Source organism: Oxyura jamaicensis, chromosome 10 (assembly GCF_011077185.1).
Source record: "Oxyura jamaicensis isolate SHBP4307 breed ruddy duck chromosome 10, BPBGC_Ojam_1.0, whole genome shotgun sequence".
Lineage (NCBI taxonomy): Eukaryota > Metazoa > Chordata > Aves > Anseriformes > Anatidae > Oxyura > Oxyura jamaicensis.
The window spans coordinates 12,856,897-12,878,504 of NC_048902.1; the positions used below are offsets into that span (position 1 = coordinate 12,856,897).

The 21,608-nt window shown below is 39.7% G+C and overlaps 1 long non-coding RNA gene across 3 annotated transcripts in view; it reads left to right on the forward strand.

Moving 5' to 3' along the window:
• LOC118171887 overlaps positions 1-20,852 on the forward strand; it is a 31,727-nt gene extending 10,875 nt beyond the window's left edge. For all 3 annotated transcript variants that reach the window (XR_004753441.1, XR_004753442.1, XR_004753443.1), the window contains 6 exons: positions 153-279; positions 640-716; positions 6,044-6,192; positions 7,635-7,719; positions 16,605-16,708; positions 19,846-20,852. This is a non-coding gene — a long non-coding RNA (uncharacterized LOC118171887). The remainder of the gene's footprint in view (positions 1-152; positions 280-639; positions 717-6,043; positions 6,193-7,634; positions 7,720-16,604; positions 16,709-19,845) is intronic.
• The last annotated feature ends 756 nt before the right edge of the window (positions 20,853-21,608 follow it).

Sequence of the window (21,608 nt, forward strand, 5' to 3'; positions counted from 1 at the left end):
CTCTACCGCCTTGTTCAGGCACATGGGGATAACTCTCGTACAGCTCTGCCTTTTGCAGCACAAAGATTTGCTCTCCTCACGCACTCTGAGGATTTCTCCTAACTTCAGTTTCTGCAATTGCTTCAGCTAATTGCTGTCTTCTGTTTCAGCAGGAGATGAACCCACCACAGAAATCAGCCCCCGCTGTTGCTAGCTGTGCTGACCTCCTGTCACTCAGTTGGAAGAGCCGGAGATCTCCAAAACAGTTTCTGATGAAAGGGACTAGCATCCTACACCAAGGTACGGTGCAATACTCAAATTCTTGCTCTAGAGGCTCTATTCTGAAAGCCCACCAAATGCAGGATTGCCCTGCATTTACCAGGAATGGCTGCCCTCCATCTTCTTCTCCCCAGGTACCCTGACTGACCCAGAAGAACTTTCTCCTTTCCAAGCTACCATTTTCCAGACAGCATAAATCCTCCACCAATTAGTATGTTGCATGAGCTCTAAAAACGACGAGATAAATGCTTCAAATCTACTAGAAAAATCACAAAAGGTCTATTTTTTTGTAAACCTTCCATCAATTCAGCTAGAGTTGTATTGCAGTGCCCAATTTCCCCAGCCAGTTGGCTTGCTTAAGTGTCTTGATTCCATAACCAGGTCTCCTGGGCAGCATGTGACTGGCTGGAAGGCACCCCCACCTTTGAATTTTTCCTTGAAAAGCTGGGTACCTGTCTGTAAGTTCTGAAAGTTTAAATTGTTTGCTATTTATGATTTGGTTTCTCTTGCCTGAAAAATCCCCAGGTAAGAACAGTGCCTGCTCTCAGCTCCTTTCTTGCTTCCCCAAATGTAATGGGGACACACGGGCCATACATTGCTCCCAGCTTTCCCCCGTATATTTGCATTGTATCTGTACCCTGGGTAATCTCAGGGTTGACCTACAGCCATCTAAGTTAAGGTTAACATTTCTGTTTGTAGTCAGAATGTGTCCAACATAAACGTCACCCACTTTTTCCCCTCATTCCTCTCCCCTTTTCTTTTATTTTCACACTTCCTTCAGGTACAGCATTGTAAGAAGCCAGTTTCAGTGTTGAAGTAGACTTAAACAGTCTGCATTTGGTCTCACCCCAACTCTGCATTTCTGTTTCTTTAGCCGTGATCCTACAACTGCTGTGGGGACTCACACCAGAAGCAGAAGCACTGATGCGATACACCAGCTATACAGTGGGGGATAGGGGAAAGAAGAGGGCAGAGAAATGTGTTAAATTGGCTTTGTCTCGCACACCTTTTCTCCAGTAGAGTGTAAAGAAAAGTGTACTACTGGAGCATGCAGGACAAAAAATGAGCAGCATGTCAGGTTAAACCAATTACAGTTCTGAGTAGTACGGATGATGTGTTAACGGGGCTTCTCAGAAGAGTGACTTGGCCTCTGCCTGCTCGTGAGGATGCTGGGTGGTATAATGACAGAATTTTCACATGGCCAGGATTTCATTACATCATTTGCTAGTATATAGCATATCACAAGGGAATTTTACTTTATTTTAATATAGTAACAATGAACAGCTGGCTGCATTACAGCCCTCTGTGTCGGCGAGGATACAGTCAAAATATATTAGTCTAGTTTAAAACAGTCAAATTACATTTTTGTAGGTTGGCCAGTATGCGCTGTGAATGAGCAAAACAAGGAAAAGACAATTCAATAGTGGAAATAAAATGTCAAACATAATGAGAGCCTGAGCACTATGCAGCAGAAATGTTGGCATGAAAGGTGTTAGAGGGATTTAACCTACTTAAGGGACATAGATTATAAAGGCATCTAGTTCCCAAGACTGCTCTGTTGCCTAGCAGGACTTTAAGCCAGGAGTTGTATATGATACGCTGATCTATATCACTATTTATATCACTATTCTGATAAAATTAGGGTTTGACTTGCTTGAAAATCCCTGTGTTAAAAATGTCAGTTATTAGCTCCTTTTGTGCCTCTGTGAGTTTAGTAGGGACATTTGATCATTCCTAGCTACTGACACTGCTTGGTCGATTAGGATGGTGTCTGTACCACCTTCCCTTCCCCTCCAGCCATACCAGTGAGCGATCTTCTCCGCCAGTTTTGGTACCTATAGCAGAGAAGTCTAGGACCATCTGCACACCAGCACTGTGTGGGCTGTCATAGAAGCTAGCATGCAGTTACAGCCTCTGTAATGGTTAACAGACTCTGCTCCATTAGCCTCTACTTTCTCGTTTATTCCTGTCTGGCCTTCATCAAGTCTCCTAATTTTTATGAATCTCAGTTCACCAGCAAGAGAATTAGGTTTAAGCACGATTTACTTGTGTGTTTTGACAGATGGACAGAGTGCTGCAGTCTATTCCATAGCAAAATATAAATACCCCACACAAACTCATATTCTCATGGGATTTTTAGTGAAGTTTACTGAAGCATATACAGAACGATACAAGTTAATAATAGGAAGAAGAGGATTTAGATGTCACTTCTTGCCAGTCTGTGGTATTACCCACCGACCTTTCCAGAGCACTTTGCAAATGTAGTTTTACAAGCTGAAAAGGACACTGTGTTCCCATAGTTTCTATAAAAGATCATTCTGTGATATTAAAATACAGGATCGACAGGAAGCTTTCGCTGATGATTGGCCTGATTTTTTTCTTAAATACTCATTTTTATACCTTGGCATTTATATTTTCCTAATGGCCAGCAGAGTAACACTGTCATTAGCTTTTCTTGCCATTAGAAACAAGTAGATGTATTCAGCCTGCCCCATCTTAGAGTAGTTGATTTCTTTGGGCATCAATCGTTTGTATCACTTTTCTCAGAACATCCTCTGGCTCACCTGTTGTTCTGCTTTGGAGATGGATGGCCAGAACTAATTGGCCTTACCAACCTTTGAATAAGCAAACAAACTGGAATCTTGCTAGACAATTAAATGTAACTTAGTTATGCTAAAATGCCTGGATGGAAGGGGATTCAAAACTGAGATTTAGAAGGAAAAAAAAAAAAAAAATGCCAATAATAACATTGGGGTATCACCTTCAAAGAAGGCTTTCAAAAAGGTGTCCCAATTTAAGGTTGTGCTTTGGGATTAGAAAAAAAGTCTGAACAATATTATACAGATTTTTTTTCCCTTTAGAAAATAATTTTGTGATCTGTGAAAGACAGTGAGGGGGAAATGTTTCACTTCAGCTGGGGAAAAGGACATCAGAACCCATTTATACAGGGCCTCTGAAAGAAATATAGAGGGACTGATGTCTCGCATCGTACAGTCACTGATAGAGAAAGTGAAGGCTGAAGGTTGTAAGGATGGGTGAAATTTCCCCAGTGCAGAGACTCCCTGCTGCTTTGGTCCGTAGCTGAGAAATGTACTTCTGGATACCATGAAATGCAGAGTCCTGCCTGCTGTCAGCAAGAAAACCACATTTTTGCCTTTCAAACAAGAGACATTGAAATGCAAAGCTGCTATTCTTAAGCACAGAGAGGTGTTAAAATGGTTTATTAACTAATAAAAATGTGACTAGACTCTGTGTGAAGGAAGGTGCTTTCTACCTGTGGCTTCCCAGCTGATGAGGCACGAAGTAGGAAATGCATGGGGTGCTTATTAAAGGAGGGAAGAAAATGGTAAATTCACAGTGCTGGGGCTCCTGACTGGGGCGAGTGAATTAGAATGAGACACATGCAGTATTTCATGTTGGCTCCAACATCTCAAACGACAACCACACAGAAAACACAAATGTAATAAAAATTGTATTGTCTTTGGAATAATGGAGAGAGAAATTTATGATGTTTGGGTGACAACAAATGATGTGATTAAGACTGCACTATAATAACAATTGTGATGATAGCTATTTTAAGGAACTTAAACCTTTTGACAAATTCTCCTTTTAAGCTTTCTTGATTGCTGCAATAGCTGATAAAGAAAGTCACTCACAAGCCTATTTCTTAAGCTTGTTAAAAAAAAAAAAAATGTAGGAAATTAAATAAAACACATATCCTCGTTCCAGGTTGCATCTTTTAACATAAACAGGTTAAGAAACATCATAATAGGATTCAATGGAAACAGTTTTTCCTATGTAGCAATTTCTGTCTTCTTTGCTTAAAGGCTACTTTAACACAGTTTAACCTAAAATTAAGCATCTTGAACATCCCTAGATGTTCCAGCACTGGAATATTAGCACGTGCATTGCTTGATAATTTCCTTTAACAACTCAGCATTGTCCTTATATTAAGGTTTTGATGTAGCATAATACTTAAGAAAGTTGTTCATTCTTCAGCATTTGCTTTTTTGTGGTGGTGGTGGTGTTTATTTATTTATTTATTTATTTATTTATTTTCTGGATATCCATGAAGTTAAGCACATGCTTAATTGATGTGTTGACTCAGTGCCTGAGACAGTTTATCTGCAGTGTTCCTGTAAAATGCAGCGCCATGTAATGGGCATTTCAGCCTGGGGCATTTCAGTGCTCACCAAGAGCTGATGCAGGCTGGGCTAGCATACCTGCTGGGAGGATATGCAGTAGTTAACAGCTGTGGTGTTAATGCTCTGCTCTGCAAATAAAACATTTAATAAACCAGGCTGTCTTTAGCCTTCATGTTTTCATTGCAGCTATTTCCCAGACACCAAAAGTTTAATTTATTTTTTCAAAAGAGACACCACAAGTATAAACTATAGCATATCTGTTTATTATTTGTAGACGTTGTATGTTTCATTGCTGAAGAGCAGTATCAAGTCTTTACACGGGATGTTGAATTTAGTGCTGCTAAGGGAAAATGATCCATCTTCCCTGTGCAGAAAGCATTACGTCATGAAGGGATGGAAACAAAGAGCTCTGAGGGACTAGGATAGGCAAACTTCCCTCCTTTTACAGGAAATGGGTGAAGCCTTGCTTGAAATTATTATTCAGACGTTTTGTGCTGTGAAGGAAATGTCTCCTGATAGCCCAAGCTATTGGTTTCCTGTTGTGAACTAACAGTTTTGGCATAACCAAGAATGGACAGGAAGGGCAAATGATTGGGGGTCAGCTGAAGAACTTTGTTTTAATGAAAAGACCAGCCCAAGAAAGTGGGAAGAAATTTACCTGGAAAAAAAAAAAAATGAAATTAAAGGGGGGTGGGCGGAAGAAAAGGGATCAGCTGTCGAATGCTAGGGTCTCCTCATGGAAGTAAATAATAATAACAACAACAAAAAAAATCCATACTGAGGTTTAGCAGGGCTCGCAGAAAGCAGGGAATGTTGTTGTTGCACAGGAAGTATCACGGGGGGAGAAAGCCCTTTGTATCCTACCTAATTAAGAGCCTGATTCAACAAATATATATCCGGCTTCTACACTGAGGAAAGCAATTTTTGGAAGTTTTCACAGATGTGGGACTTTTTTCAAGCAGGACCTTATAACAGAGGCACTTCCAAGTGCTATTTTTCAACCCTGTTGTATAAATAGAACTGCCATTAGGTCCCTGAAACCGCCTTAGCGTCAGGCCCTCCGACTGCTTGCCTCCCATTTGAAGCAAAAGCAGGCAAAGGGAAGGGGCACGTGTTATATTTTCCCATCTCAGACCTTCTTCCCAGCCTACTGCGACAGCAGAATGGAGATGGTTTCCCCTTGGCTTTTCCCAAGGCCACTGGGGATCGGTTCACCTTCACGAGCTTGCTAACGCAGTGCCTGGGCTGCCTTCACATTGCTGTCCGAGTCGTTTTTAACATAGAATTTTGTGTTACATGTTCTTGTAGCAACCACTTTCACTGCAAAGATCGTTTTGATTGTATGGAACTTCAAGTTGTAGAAAACGGCCACCTATTACTGAAAACAGAACATGAAAAGAGTCAATCAGTGTTTTCCTACTCCTAAAAGGCCTTCCTTGAAGTGTTTTTTGTGATGCCAAACCCATAATAGTTTGTAAAACTGTGCCTGAATTTCTCTTTGGATTTAATTTAGATGGAATTTTAAAATCCATGTACAACAACATTTCTGCTTTCTACTCTTAGAAAAATACAAACTTCAGTCATATTTGAATCACACTTTCTTTTAACATATCCTTTTAAATATTTTTGTTTCCATTTAGGCCTGCCAACATTTCCATGGAAACCCCCAAAAATAAAGATTTTCCCAGCCTTGTGAGAGCACACCTGCAAAAGAAAGAATTGCAGTTAGCCTCTTGCCTGTCCAAAGCGAATCTCTCATTATTGGTGTCACCTAAGGACATTTTTCACGGTTGGTATCATTTTTTATCTCAAAATTTATTGGAAGTATCAACTTAGAATTTATACAATTTGAAATCTTGCCATGGAGCACTAACAGAAGTCTGTTGTTATACAATACCTCTCTTTTTAATATACTATCTCAGTTTCAAGGGAAAAAAAAAAAAAGCTTTACAGATTGTAGTGTTGAGATTGGAAGTCCTGAAAAAAACAAGATGAAATAAGCACTCACCTCAGTGAGACAAACAGATGTACAATGAAGTCCCAATAAGTTGTCTTAAGAGAAGTCATTCCACCGGCTTCAGGAGGATTTGTATCAGAATTACAAAGACAACTGAAAGAATTCATCTGCTTCTTCCTAGTAGAAAGGTGCAGCATGTTTACTATTGAACAGCTGGCTACTGTGAAAACTGATGTTTAGACTTTTCAACATTGTTGATGTTAGACACACACATATATATTAGAGAGATAAATTTAAAGCAGTCTGATCTGTAATTTTGTAATTGGAACTAATTCTGTGTAGTTTTCCACTTAAAAATATTAATATATACAATTAAAATGGCTTCACTTGGATTTTTTTTTTCCAACAAAAAGGCAGCTATGATGGTAGAACTGAATTCAGACAGTCTGGCAATACATAAGAACAATATTTCAAGAAGATATTCTTAAATTTCATATATATATATATAAAAAAAAAAACTCAAGCTGACAAGAGCTGACAAGTTTTTTATTGGAGCCTACTGTCATTTTTAGTTACATGAATTATATATCCTGTTTGCTAAATTGTTAAATTTCCTGTATGTGAAGGCTTTTGATTTGTATGCATTTCTGCAGTGAGGTGTCAATTTGACAGCAAGTCTGCATCAGTAATGAGCACCACTGGGAAAACAGAGACTTTGCTGTTTCTTTTTACTAAGGAAAGACTTACCATAGATCCCAAACCTAATGAAAAATTGAACTTTAAATACTGCTAAAAATACACCTTTACGTTACTAATGGTAATATGGGAAAATCTCCTACATATTGTTTTGATTTTTTAAACATACCAAAAAAACTTAATTTAAATTCATTCAGGTCTCACCTAGGTTTGCTTTTCACCACTGCTTTATAACTCTGTGGCAGAATTGTTAGCCAACACAGACAAACCTCAGAAATGCTAACTATGGCATATATGTCGTATCAAATGATCCTGTTGTAATTAATAGGATGTTCTGTGAAATTTCATGCTATTCCATATGAACATGAGTATCAGCAAGAGCTGATCGTCTCAAGGACTATGGAAGAATGAAAGGAAAGAGCAAACTCAGACCTCAAGCAAAGTGTTTTTGCTATGGAACTGAGTCTGAAGAGATGGAGTTTCATTCACAGAACATGGAAACTGGATGTGACAAACAAGTGTCATGACTATTGCACCATCTCAGACTACAATCTCACCAGAATATATATGTTTTGCAGGACTGGAGCTTCCTGTTGCACATATGAAAAAAATCAGAGTAGTAGCCTGCTGTTTATAAGAAGAAACCTTCACAGAGTGGCACAGGTACTGTTGATACTGGTCATTCAGAGACAGCTCCCTCCCACTGTTAATAAAATCCCTGTCCTAATCACAGCATTGAATTACTTTTTGCAGAACTTAACAGCTTTAAGTAAAACATTATCACAATTCCAAATATTTTCAGTCAAAAAGGTTTCCATGTCACAAGAGAAATATTTTGCTAGCAAATGCTGATTCAAATATTGTGTATTCCCACTGCTTTGGATTTTGCTCTAGGCTAAGTAGATGACTGTTTAGCGCTGATACAAAGCTGTCAAATTACTTCCACTGATCATCAAAGAGCCAGTTGTATTTGAGCATTAAGTGGGGAGTATTCCTGTGCATGCATTTGTGCTCAAAATGACTGTTAAGTTTTGTTGCATGTTCATTGATACCCTTTAAGATGGATTGGTGTTGCAGATGGGAGTTAAGAGTTGAATGCCCTTGTGAAGGTGGGTGAGAATCTCAGTGGCAATAAGATTAAACTGGAGAAGGGTTATAAGTGTTCTGAGTTCTTCAGTGGCAAATGCCATGGAAACTACACAGGATAGCTGTCTGTCAGCATTGCTGAAATGCACAGGAATTCCCACGCAGGGTCATTTTTTTTCAGGAATGAAGTGGAGAAATTAAACTAATTGTAGAGAAAGTTGTAAACTGGCATAGATTTAAGCTCAATCATCATAAAATTGTTCCTGTTCCTTTGGCTAGATGCTCTGTGTGAGTGTTAAAATCACCTCTTTCGTTTGTACTTGCTTTCTGGAAGTGATGAGATTAAAACAGCATACTACTACTTCAACTCAATAGGGAATGATTGGAACTGAAAAGCGTTTATTTGTTTGGCGTGAATCATTCTGCAGTATGTTTCAGTTCCATTCTGAAGGGGAGGTTTGTTTGTCCTTTAAAGGCTTACTTAAACAGGAGAGGAAGCGAGAATGAGCCCCTGGCACCTTTGCTTTGCTAATGCAGCTGATGCATGCCTCACTTCATACTGCTGACGTATTGCTAAAGGACATCTAGGATAGTTTCAGCTATTCCAGTTTTATTGTTACTACATCAAGCTTTTGCCACTGGTTCCCATGATTTTTGGTAGTGTGATCAAGTATTAATATTGAAATATGAGTGTCAAAGAGAAGGTTACAAATAAAGAAAGGTGATGGGTTTTGCTGTAATGTCAGTGTCTATTGGCTCTACCTTGCCAGTAATTTTTCAGTGATCTGGACGTTAAATAGCTTTGTTTAAAAAATAAAGCAGATGCTATATGGCAAAAGATGTCTCTTGAAGAGGACTGATGCAATGTGGAGAGGGTAACTTAATATTATGGTAACCACTTGGATTTGATTTTATCTACATTATTAAATAGTGCCACATCAAGGACAACTTTCAGAAAAAGAACTCAAAAGTTATAGCTCCTACAAATGTGAGAAGAAATACCAGAAAAAAACATTAGCTATTCATTTCTCTCGCTGCCTCTCTAAGCTTAATTCTGCCTCTTAATCTCCTCCTTAAAAGATGTGTTGAGAAGTAGAAGCTTCATTTTTCTATGTGTATTTCATTTCCTTCACCTGCTCCTTACTCTGAATTTCCTATATTAACTTGGTTTGTCAGTGAGAACTGGTGATAAACTGGGATCCCAGAGCAAATGGCTGCTTCTTACTGATTTCTGTATTAAGTATCAGGAGCCCTTTCAGTCTCCTTGAGTTCCACCTGAAAAGTTGGTTGTTTCCATGCCAGCTGGGAAGACTTCTTGCTCAGATTTGCTTCCCTGCTGGATATGTTGGGCTGGTCTGAGGAGCACATCTGGTCACAAAAAGCAGCAAGTTCCATTACAGTTAGGGTCATGGGGATTGATTTATGAGAAGGGACACATGCTTTGTATGCTCCTTTATCTTCTGTGTGACAGTGACCTCAGGCTCCCAAATCTAATGCTCAGATGTTGAGGAGGAGTCATCTTGCACTAATGCACAGTAGTTTTGGCATATATATATATATACATATATATTTAATGGAGTTAACAGTTCAGGTCAGATCCCTCTATTCTGATTTATGTACAAGCCAGTCATGGCTTAAGGATTGAACTGATGATTGTATTGTACCAAGGGAAGTGGGGTTTGTCAGAAACAAACACATATATAATTTTTATGGGGAATTATTATTGTCAGAAAGAACAGGCAGGCTTGAAGTCTTTTCCATGGGTCTGAAAAGGAGTGGCAAGATCTAAGCTAGAGACAAGGATAGGCCCAATTCCTCTTAATTTAATCTAATTATGTTAGTCAGGCCACTTGAGAGATAAGAGTACTTAGCATGTGTAGAGCAAAGCTCCCTTCCATATTACAGCAATCATATTCTGTTGGGAAAAGTGGTCTTGCAAGGCGAGCTGTGCAGGCCTGTAGATAATTTCTCAGAGACCTCCTAGAGTCCATAATTGCCGACACACATTTAGCCATACTGGCAGCAAACACAGCACCTCAGCCCAGCCACACGGAATACAGGGACTATGGGGTTCAGAAATCATCTGTTTTAATGTCATGATGTGACATTTGTACACAGGGCTCCACTGAACCCATGGTGTCGGTGGCTACCTTCTGGGGGAGGCTTGTTCCCTGCGAGAGACCTGCAGGAGCTTGGTGCCTCTCATTTCAGGAGCCCCTTTGGGACCACTTGGAGTCTTTCCCTGAGCTGGTGGGTGGAGGAGATTCAAATCAGGCAAATAGATGGATTACCAATAACTCATGTTGTTTGGCCATCTGGATGTATGGCCGCTGCCAGGCTCATTTTTCAGCTTGATGACCATTATGATTTTGGCAATAGTTGTGGCTGCTCCCATTCATTCTTTCAATAATTTCCATTACCCTTGCCAATTATTTTGGGGGTCTCAGCATTTGCTTTCAGAGCTATGCGTTTTTGTTTCATGATCTCTGAATGGTGATTTGCATGAGTATGTCTCTTTGGGACTGCTTTTGATCTTCTTAGAGCAAGTTTTACATACAGCATATGCCTTTTGAACTAGCTTGTGACAAAATGACTCAGACAATGCTGCTGTAAATAACCTTCCTGCAACCAGTGAATGAAAAGGAGACAAGTCTCAGCTCTCAGCTTTCCATTTTGCTGGACAGGGAATACACACTAAGCATCCAGTCAGATGGAAAAAAAAAAAAATGTTTTTTGGAGTGTTGTCAGTAGCAGATCCCAGCTGTTCCCTTGGATATAGCACACAGAGGGACTCCCTGTACAGGACTGGTTTCAGCTGCATTTTACTCCATGGTTTTGTCCATTTTTAGTATTTTGTCAGCCCCAACAGGCTGAAGCAGGCATCTTCTTGTGTATTTTAAGCTGAAAGAAAAGTCAGTGAAAAGATACTGTCTATATAGGCATCCAGGAGGAAAAATAAACTAGCATTGTAGGATATCAAACTACTTGTTCTGAAACATTGTTCAGTCTTATTCTGTCAAATATAGAGTGTACAGCTCACAGCCTACTGGGGAAAAAAAATGAGTTCCCAAACATGCTCAAAATACTAAACTGTTCCCAGGAGAGAAAAATCTAAACAAATCCTATCCCCCTTGCTGAACACACCCAATCCTTCCCTAATCTAAACAGCCACTGACACTATCACCTTCTGCCAGCAACTCTCTTTTATTGTTAGGAAGGAAGGCTTACGCTGCTTCTGCAGGTTTTTGCCACCTCTGTACAATTGCATGCCTTAGATATTCCACCAGCTGTGTGCTACCAATTCTTCGAGGGGCTGACACACACAGAAAGGGATTCTGTATCAGAATGCTTCTGCATTAAGACTGTGTGGTGACTAGTGGTGACTGGTCGTTAGGTCACCACCAGTCACTCGTGAATCAGCAGCACACAGCTGTCTGAGTATCTGAGGCTAGTCACTTGGGGTGACTGGTGCCATCCCTTGCATAAGGGACCAAACAGCAGACAGATTTTGGAAGAATGGTTTCAGAATGACATGCTTCCTGATATTAACAAAGACCAGTGTACTTACCACAAAAAAAACAGACAAGGCATCTCTAATTACCAACCCTAACTCATTAAAGTAGGGTTTATTAGTTTTATAGGCTTGATACAAGAGGTTATACTAAGGATCAAGGCTGTACTTGGTAAAAATCATCAGTTACCACTAGAAATAAAAGCATTTTATATGTCATTTCCTTGAATATGTGCTTAATAGTTCCAAGTCTTTGAAAGCATGTACCAGCTACTCCCCATCGCACAGCTGCACTGGCTCCATGCTCTCTGGATTCAGTTCAAATCTTGTTTTCAGTGTGACAGGAACTTTTGTCAACACTGTAGTTGAGCAACAAGATGCATGCCAATAACAAGACAGATAAACAAAAATACCTTAGCAAGTAGGTGAGGTTCTGGATCCTAAAGCCCTGGGAAAGTTTGGCTAACTTCTCAGCATTAACAGGCACATAGCTATAGCACTGCATATGTGGTTAAATTGTACCTGAGATGGCCGCCTCTCAAAGCAGGTTCTGTGACATGACCCAACTTCTGTCCAGGTTGCCCTTGCAGACAACCGGGATCCATGTTGTCCAAAAGTGCCGTGTGTCCTCACGTCACGTCAGCCTTATGTGAAAGGCTGCAGGACATCTCGTCTGGCTAGCCTCTAAGGTATGTTCTCATCACACAGGGACATAGGGAAGTGACTGGGTCAAGTCATGCTCAGAGCCTGTTAGCACTGTGGGATAAAGATCAGATGCTTGGAGCAAACTTGAGTGTACTCTGAGTATGTCACTTTGTCCCAAACAGACAGTCAGTCCCAAATTTGCTGCAGGGGCCTGATGGGGAATTTAATTCAAAGCAGTCGTGAAGGTTTTCTGTAGGCCATGCTCATCTCACTGAGCTCCCCTATCCACTGGATCAAAGAAACTGCAGAAGATTACACATCAGGTATGCACAATTTCATAGCAAATGAAAATACATACTTTAAATGTCATATAAATACTGTGGATTGCATTCATAGCATGCTGGAGGCATAGTTAAATACCATCATTTGTTTTTCTTCAATGCATATGTCATTCATAATGGCCTGCTAACCTCATCAAGTTCTTCATGCTTTAAGGCTGAGACACTTCTATGTGATATACATCACAACCCCCAAAGAATAATGGTAGAAGAAAATAGGAAAATTCCCTCCCTATAGGGAAGACTCCCCTCTGGCTTTAAGGACATACAACTTCCAATTAAACCCTTACAAAAGGGCTGATAGGAGACTAAGGCTTGGTACTGCCACAAAATACGTCTGTCTGATGAGGTGCCTACGGCACAGCTGTAGCTTTACAAACAAGTATCAGTAAATCCACCTTTGAATGCAGTTCATCTGTCTGGAGAATGAAGTTCATCTTTCACAGTACAACATGGTCTTCTAGACAGAAGGAGAAAGGAAAAAGAAAAATAATAATAATAATAATAAAACATTTATCATTTCTTTGCCAGGCAGAGTTCAACTTGAAAGAAACTGGATGAATTGTGCATCATTCATCTAAGGAACAAATCTACACTACAGATTTGTCTGAGAGACAAGTGAATGCAATCCAAAAAAGCTATCCATTTCAGAATGGGAGGCTTGAATTCAATCCAACCATAAAATGCATGCTGAGTAGCATCCATTTATTCAGGGTAGTAATGGCTTCTTTTAAAAGCACATTGCCTTGATCATTTGTGTTAAACATGGCATATATACCAACAAAAATCCCCATCTCTGTGAATGCAGGCTATCTGCCAGCTCCACAAAGGGATTTTTTTAAAAAAACAGCTACTGAGCAAGGGCTGTTGCCTGCAGAGCAGATTTTATATGTTCAGTCTACTGTGATCATCAGGTCTGAGTGAACAGTAAATGGAATTCACAAGCCTTTCCAAGTCACCTCCTGTGTAAAGCCCTGAACAGACAGTCCCAGAAGTGAAGTAAGGAACAACTTCTCTCCCCGCCCCTTTGGGCAGCTCGCATACATGCTTTTAGCAGTACCTAAAACAAGAAAAACACCTAGATCCACTTCGCTGGGATTGACGGAAACAGAACGGAAATGAGAAACTGATTGAGTGGTGAGCCGGCTTCTCTTGCAGAGAAACTTCCAACTTTCTTTCCTAATGATTTTTTTTAAAGCACTTCATTTTTGCTTGTATTCCATTATTAAAAAAAAAAAAAACTTGGCCCATGAGATGAGTACTCGGTGCCTACACTGATGAAAGCCGTGAGAGGCCTTAAATGACTTCAGCAGGAAACTACTGGGAAGGGGAGTGGTCTGTTTTCTGACAGTCCCATTACACATTTCTAGGAAAAATCTTTTCAAGTTCTGTGTACGAAAATGAAACAGGATTACAGCACTGCCTCTCTCTTGGAGACGATCTCAACAACACTCTTTTCCTGCTGCCATGCTGGAATGCTGCATGTAATTCCCTTTTTCCTCCCTCCTTTTCTCCATCTATCTCAGGATCTTGGGCTCAGAAACAGCACTTGAAATGTGTTGAGTGTAAAACTGCAATCTGAAGTCTGCTCAGACAGGACCCACGTTTTGTTCAGGTAACCTTCAAGAAGACTTTGTTCTGCAGTTGCATTCATAAATGCATCTCTCTTTACCCCAAACCCTCACAGAAACTGTTTAGTGAGCTCAGGAGTTTTCCACTTAGTAGCGATGACAAAGCACTTGACTACTGCAAAACCCATGACAGAGAAGCTGAGCAATAACAGCCGCCAGCCAAATAGATCACTGGGGTGGAAGGTCATCCTTGAACTCTATTTCCATTTTTCCCCTCTTGGTAAATTGCTCTGGGAACAATCCTCTTTTCTAGCATAATGTAATCAAGAACTAGAAAGTCACCACCACTTACACAGCACTGCAATTCCTGGCCTGACTGACCGTGTTGGGAATTTGAACTGAAGTCTCCACCCAGGCAGCATGTGGAACCAATGTAATGGCTAACACAATTCAGAGCTTAAAATGGAGCGACGTTGCAGTTCCAGCTGGTTTTGTAAGTCAGAACATGAGATTCTTGGAAGCGTTATAGGAGAAATAGAAATAAACAGAGGTGAGGAATGGCTCCTAGTCTGATGATGTACACTAAGGAATATCTGAGTGACAATGCAAAAGGCAAGGCAAAAGCAAAGCACCACTAGACAGCATTACACAGCAACATACTCGGAACCAAGACAGCAACGAGAAAGTGATGACTCTGGGACATGCTTCTTGGGAAAGAGGTGCATTATTTTTATCTCTGCTTTTAGAACAGCCGCAGCCCTGTGCATATGGAAAGGAGAAGAGCTGTAACAGCCTAAGGGGTAAAAGAAAAAAAAAAAAAAAAAAAAAAAAAAACCTTTGCTGAAAAAAATTTGCAGAAGAAGAAAGGCTTGCTGTATGAGTTTGACATGGCCCAAGTGCCCTTAACAGGTTCTGTGACTCACAGTGTTCTACAAATCCCTTAATTATCTGAGAGTGGCATCTCCTGATGTACTGACTAAATCCAAGCTTACTCTGGAAGGGCCTTCTTTCTTGAAAACTGGTACATTCTTTTTGATGAAACAAGTTTCTACATTATTCCTTAGTCCTAACATGCAGAGACCCAGAATCACTGACAAGCATTCACCTTACTACCAAACCTCTTTCCATGGAACTTGCTGCCTCTAAGCAGAAATGCTCAGCTAACTGCCTACCCCATGCCCTTGTTTAGTGGCTATCTGCCTTTCCGGCAGACTCTGTCTTCCCAACCCAGTAGTCTTTGAAGGCAAGAAACCTACTGTTTTGTAGAGAAGTGTGTGGGGAAGGAAGGTCAAGCCACAGACTTCAGAAGGAGTCTCCTTTGTGTGCATGTTTATGCCTGCGTACCTCGTCCCTGCATCTAACACACCTGTTGCATCCTTATCTGTCTGAGAAAATCCTGATTGCTACACCGTATTTGGAGATCACAGGCAAAGTTCATTGTTCTTAGAGTTCATCCATCAAGACTAACAGCACAGGTAGGAGGCTAGAGATAAAGTGTTTATACAGTGAGAGAATCATGATACAAGATCTGCGCTGAAAAGAGATGATTTGCCATATTCATACAGAGCACTCGCTGTGTATTTAGAAAATACAGAAAAGATAGGCAATAGAAGTATTTGAGGAGAAAAAAAAAAAAAAAAAAAAAGTGAGATCACCACAAAACACTTCTGAGATTTTCACCCACAAAAACAAAATAGCAACTTATAAAAAAGAAAGAGTGGATTTTTTTTTTTTTTTTTTTTTGAAAAATCTCAGCATCACAGTCTCGAGCAATGAAGTTCTATGCTGGCATTACAACAAAATACCTCAAACCATGCTAAACCTGTACATCCCAGTTTAACATCTGCAGGTAGGACTCACCCTGCAAACCAGATCTAACTAGCATCATCTTTCCTAAGTACATTCTAAAAGGCTTTAATTCCCAAATGACCTGGTCTGGAGGAGATAATTCTGCACTCTTTTGAGTGGTGATAAACAGCTTGAAAACAGCATGCTTCAGGCTTGCAAGAGTCCTCAAACATGCTACTACAAATACAACAGCCTTTCAAATTACTAGAATTTACTTTAAAATTGCTAAAATTATTAAAAAACAAAAATAAAAAACTTTTTTTGCACAAAAAATACATTTAAACTATTATTCTAAAATAGACTATGAACAGAAGCAAAACATGAAAGCTTTTGCATCATGTAGGTTATCTTTTTTTTTTTTTTGTAGCTAAAGTTCTTTAAATATTTTAAATTTTAAATTAATATTCTGAAAAGGAGGGAGGGGGGCTAGTTCAGACAGCTATTGAGAGTTGTCCATCTTAAAGAATTTTCCTCTAGATGTGCTCTATACTTTCTTTATGCTTTATTCTCTGGATAGGACTGATTTTTTCCTTGATATTTGCGATTTAGGTAAACTCCAGATCACTTCAGCAAAGTGCACTTTTGCAGGAAAGGACATGCAACAGATCATAGCTTTAGAAAGGATCCAAAACCAGTTAACAACTGCATCTTCTGTAAGTAAAACTACTCCATCTTATAAAATCATCTCATAGGGGAGGAAATATCTAACAGTAACATTAAATGAGTGTAACAACAAAAACAAGTAAAACTTTGGCTAAAACAATACTTCTGGGAATAGCTTTGACAAAGTCATTATGATTTTTTTTTTAAATCATGTTTCTATCAGAGAGCATTACTAATTTTTAAAGTCTGTTTCACTTGAACTTTTGAACACCACTCTACATTTGCAAAGCACAGTTGTCATCCCAGGGAGAATCTTCAACAGCCTACTGTCATTTTCAAAGGGAAAGGGAAAACATAGCAAAGGCTTCAAAAATGTGAGTGAATTATTTCATCCCCTTACAAGTGCAACATGTGCTCTCTCTTCTGTAGTGACAGTATAGAAAACAAGATCTAATTAAAGCAGTTCCTTTGCCAAATGAGTGGGATCTTGTAAAGACTTGGCACACAACTCTGATTCAAGCTTTCTTGTCTTAAACAAAACTAAACTTAATACGGAATGTAATAATAATGCCCTGATGGGGTCATTCAATTTTTTTTTTTTCAATCAAGTGACCACAAAGTGCTGGGCCTGTGGTCAAAGGGACACTCACTATCTAAAACAGCAATATTGAAGAAAATGGGGAATTTTGCATAATGTCACATAAGTGAACCAAAGAACATTTGGCCTTTTGTTATCTTATATACCAACCCAGAAAAGCTTTGGTCTAGCATGCCTTTGCCTCTGCTCTGCCAAAGTGAACAGGTGTGTTTTTAGCCACACACAAACCAAAAAACTCAGAAGTTTCAGAATGTACCTTTGAAATTTAGAAGTAAAATTATTTTTCCAAGAAAGTGATTTTCATCTTATTATCCTGAAATAAGTAAATATAGTGTCTTGAAATAAGAAATATAATCTTGCAATTTCGTGGGTGATATTGGTGGTGGGGGGACAGTTGGACCAGATTATCTTGGAGGTCTTTTCCAACCTTTATGATTCTATGAAACTGCCCATAAAAGGCAGATAGGCAGGGAACCAGATAAAACCACAGATAGTGTTTTGTTGGTTGGTTGGTTGGTTGGTTATTTTTTTTTCCAGTTGGAGAGAAAATTAAGGAAAATTAAGAAAAAAAAATATTTTTTTTGATTTAAAAAAAAAGAAAGAAAAATACAAAAACAAACAAACAAACAAACAAACACAACTTTGGTAATACAAGCTGAGCATGAGGTATGGATCACCATTAATGTACAATTTTTTAAAAAAAGTCCCAGGGCCCAATATAGAAAACTCATAGAAGATTCAGTAATAAATAGATTTTACAGTGCAGTGTAAATCCAGACGCTACTTCTCTGTTATTGAACTCAAGCTGCTGATTAACTCAATACACAACATTAGCAGAACAGTAGAGTTAATTCAAAGAGAGCCAGAAAATGCCCCCAAAAGCCTAAATGCTACTCTGTTGAGAAATCAGTGCCCATGGCTGCTACAACAACTTTGTTAGCCACTAACCTACATCTCACAGTATCCAGCTAACTCACCAGCACCCCGAGTACAGAACACCTCATAAATACATGAAGCCAGATTACCCTTTCTTCTGAATAGCATTACAGCTCTTTGACAAACTGTGTGTGAAACACAGTTCCTGGGAATATGGATTAGAGACAGCTCTTCAAGATGTATTTTGAAAACACGTATGTGGTATTGAGGTAGTTGGAATTTGCATACAGAAAGAACAGGTATATTTCTGATGCGATCTGGACCTCAAATGGCATGAACTGTCTTTAAGTGCACGGCCTGTATGAGGACAATGTGCACAGAGCACAAAGGGATCTCTGTTCCACATCTGGGTGTTGTACCAGGAGCAGAGGGCGGAGGGAGGGAGGCGAAATCTGCGATGCTGATGTGAAGGTAAGATGCAAGATACGGGCATCTGGCAGCCATAAGAGGCAAATGAGGTAGAGTCGGGCCTCTGGCTGCTTGCCAGCTGAGGGTGTGTGCAAGGATAACAAGAGCTTTTAACCCGTACCGAGAGGTCAGGATGGTAGGAACAGAATTATGGCACATTGTAGTTCGACTGCAGATTTCTGTGCTTTACAGTTCCAGTAAAATTCTACCCCATTTGATAATTAATATTTAAAATATATGCAATCAAACTTAAGCACAAATGACCATGTCCACAAAACATCTAGACGTATAGCTCCCATTAAATTCACTGGGCGTTAAGCCCCTAAATACTCCTACTGTTACGACCAAATATTTAAAGGTGGTTTTGTTTTTCTTTTTCCTTCTTAAAAACTAGATTGTGCCCTCACTTTGAAACAGATGTCTGTTGCTCGTAGCTTTTTCAGACCTGTATTTTACTGTAGCTCTCCACGAGTACCGCAACCTGCAGTGTCCCAGGCAGCAGCACATTATCTCTGAAGTTTCAAAGATAGTGCTCGTGTGTCTCTGCAGCTTGTACCCCTCACTTCAACAACTGCTCTTCAGCCTGCTCGGATGCTACCAACCCAACTTGCAGGCTATTGGGACAAACTTCCCTGACACAACAGTCAGAGGAGTAGACAAGATTACAGATTTGGAATGAGTTCCTGCCTAAATTCAGTATTAAGAAAATTTTATGCAGTCCTTTTTTGCACACAAATTCTCTTGCAATGCCTAGGACCAATCTTAGTTTTCCAAACGGCAAGTTTTTAATTATGAGCAGAGAAACAATAGCTTACTTCAACATGAAAAAGAATACACCCACTATTTTTCCATGTTCTATAATTCAAAAAATAGGTCAACTAATTAGCTTTAAAGCTTTCAAGAAGATTAAAATTGAAATATAGTGCTCAATTTTCTCTTTGTTTTTAAGCCAGACAACACAGAGATTAAGAATTTTCAGACTAATGGCTACCTTAAGACAGTGAAAGGGGTGAAAGTTTTGAACTATGAATCTAACATTGCCAGAACACATTGATTCCATAGTAAATTTTTAAACAGAGTAATTTTTTAAACATAGACTAAATGTAAAGCATTTAAATAAGGCCATAGCATTAACTACATGACAATTCAGAAGTGCTACAGGGCCTATAATTCATCATGCTGCACCTACAGATCTACCTGGCTTTTTTCACCTTTTTTTTTTTTTTTTTTTTTTTTCCCCCATAGAGCGCACATCTAGAATGCAAATGGGGGCCAAAGTACACCTGAAGAGCACGCCTACCAAGTCAAGGGGCTTCCTAGATTGAATGTGAACCAGACGTAATCAACATGTTCTGAAAAGAGCGACCAGAAAACAGCATAGTTTTTACTCTGGATATTAAAAACATAACACTGGAGGCCAAAATTCGTTTTGATCATGCTTGGCAGTTAATGACAACAGAATTATAATCAGCATCATGTTGACCCAGTGTCCTCCAAGCACTTTCTGTGTGCACCAGAGGAACACCTTGTACAGACAAGAGTATGAAACAAGGTCCCGCCGTTCATCAGTGCTGCAGCCACTGTGCACAACAGGCACCACGTTAGAGAAATGTTCCTAGCTTCAGCAGCACGCCTGAATTTCAAACAAAGGAAGCCTCACAACTAAAATCCAGACAAAGCCCAATCCCGGTGCTGCTGTTCTGTGCGCTATTGGAGACCCTTTGAACTCAACTGACTGAATGGGCTGAACAAAGAGTACAGCACCCCAAAGGATTGGGGAGTAACAGCGATTTCAAACCACCTTGTTATGAGTCCACCCTGGCATCTGTATGGGCTCCTGTGCCAATGGTACCACTTACAAACAGCCTCAAGGCACCACACTGGTGATGGAGAATTTGATGTGAAGTCTCTCCTGCTCACCTGAATGCTCAGAGCAGGGAGGCAAGAGACACAGCAGCTAGTACAGACACTTTCAGTCATCCAAAGGCTGGTTAAACACATCCAGGGATACAAGCTGCTTACAGCAGCCTAGCATACCACTGAACCACACCCTTCAAGTTATTTCCAGCAATCCTAACAGCCACTGCAGTCAAAGACTGTCTTGGGGTTTGCATCTGAAGTCCAGATCCTGCAAGAAATGCTACTGCAGGATTTGGGGCCATGTTCTACGCTTTTCAGGATTCTCTGTCCTTAGACTCAAGTTCAGGTTCCTGCCACCCAAACAAGCCTGAAGAAAAACTACTGGTAAGTACTGGAGGTAAGTCAAACACTGCCAAAACCTGACTGCTGAGGTATCCTATACTTGCAGTCACTTCACCTTAAACTAATTTGACTTTAAAACTTAACTTAAGCGAGTTATTAGTAATCACTTTACACATATTTCTTTATTTTGTTGGGGAAGGAAGGGAGGGAGAAGAGAAAAAAATGAAGCTATTTAGCTTTCCAACTATTTAACATAAAACCCAAAAGAGCTCCATCTGGCAACCAGCAGGATTTCTAAATAATCTAAATAGTATCTACATAAGAACCAGGCTGTCTATAGTGAGACAACTTCGACATTTACAGGCACAAGAAGCCTTTATTAACATAAAAGGAAATTATAAAAAATTAAGTTAGAACAGGAACAAGAGTCTGGCAAACTGACAAAAGACCCCAGGAATCTCTGGATTAATCTTGAAATGCGGCCTTTGCCTTTGTCGGCATATAGCACCATACGCTGGTTGGTTTAAAAAAACAAACAAACAAAAAAACAACTTAGGTTCAAAGGACTGTAGTATACAATAAAATCAGTTCCAAGAAAAGATTCAGATTCATTAAAATCAATATATGTAATTCCTCACTTTCCAACACGAGAAGACCCCTGATGTTTTAACATCGTGGAAAATATTAATATTTAATTACAGACTTAACTGAGTCATGGATGAGGCCCCATTTCCACAGACATCCTTCTTCATTAAGAAAATAGTTTATAATGCCACTAATTCTGTCAGTTAAATATACCTTTGAAT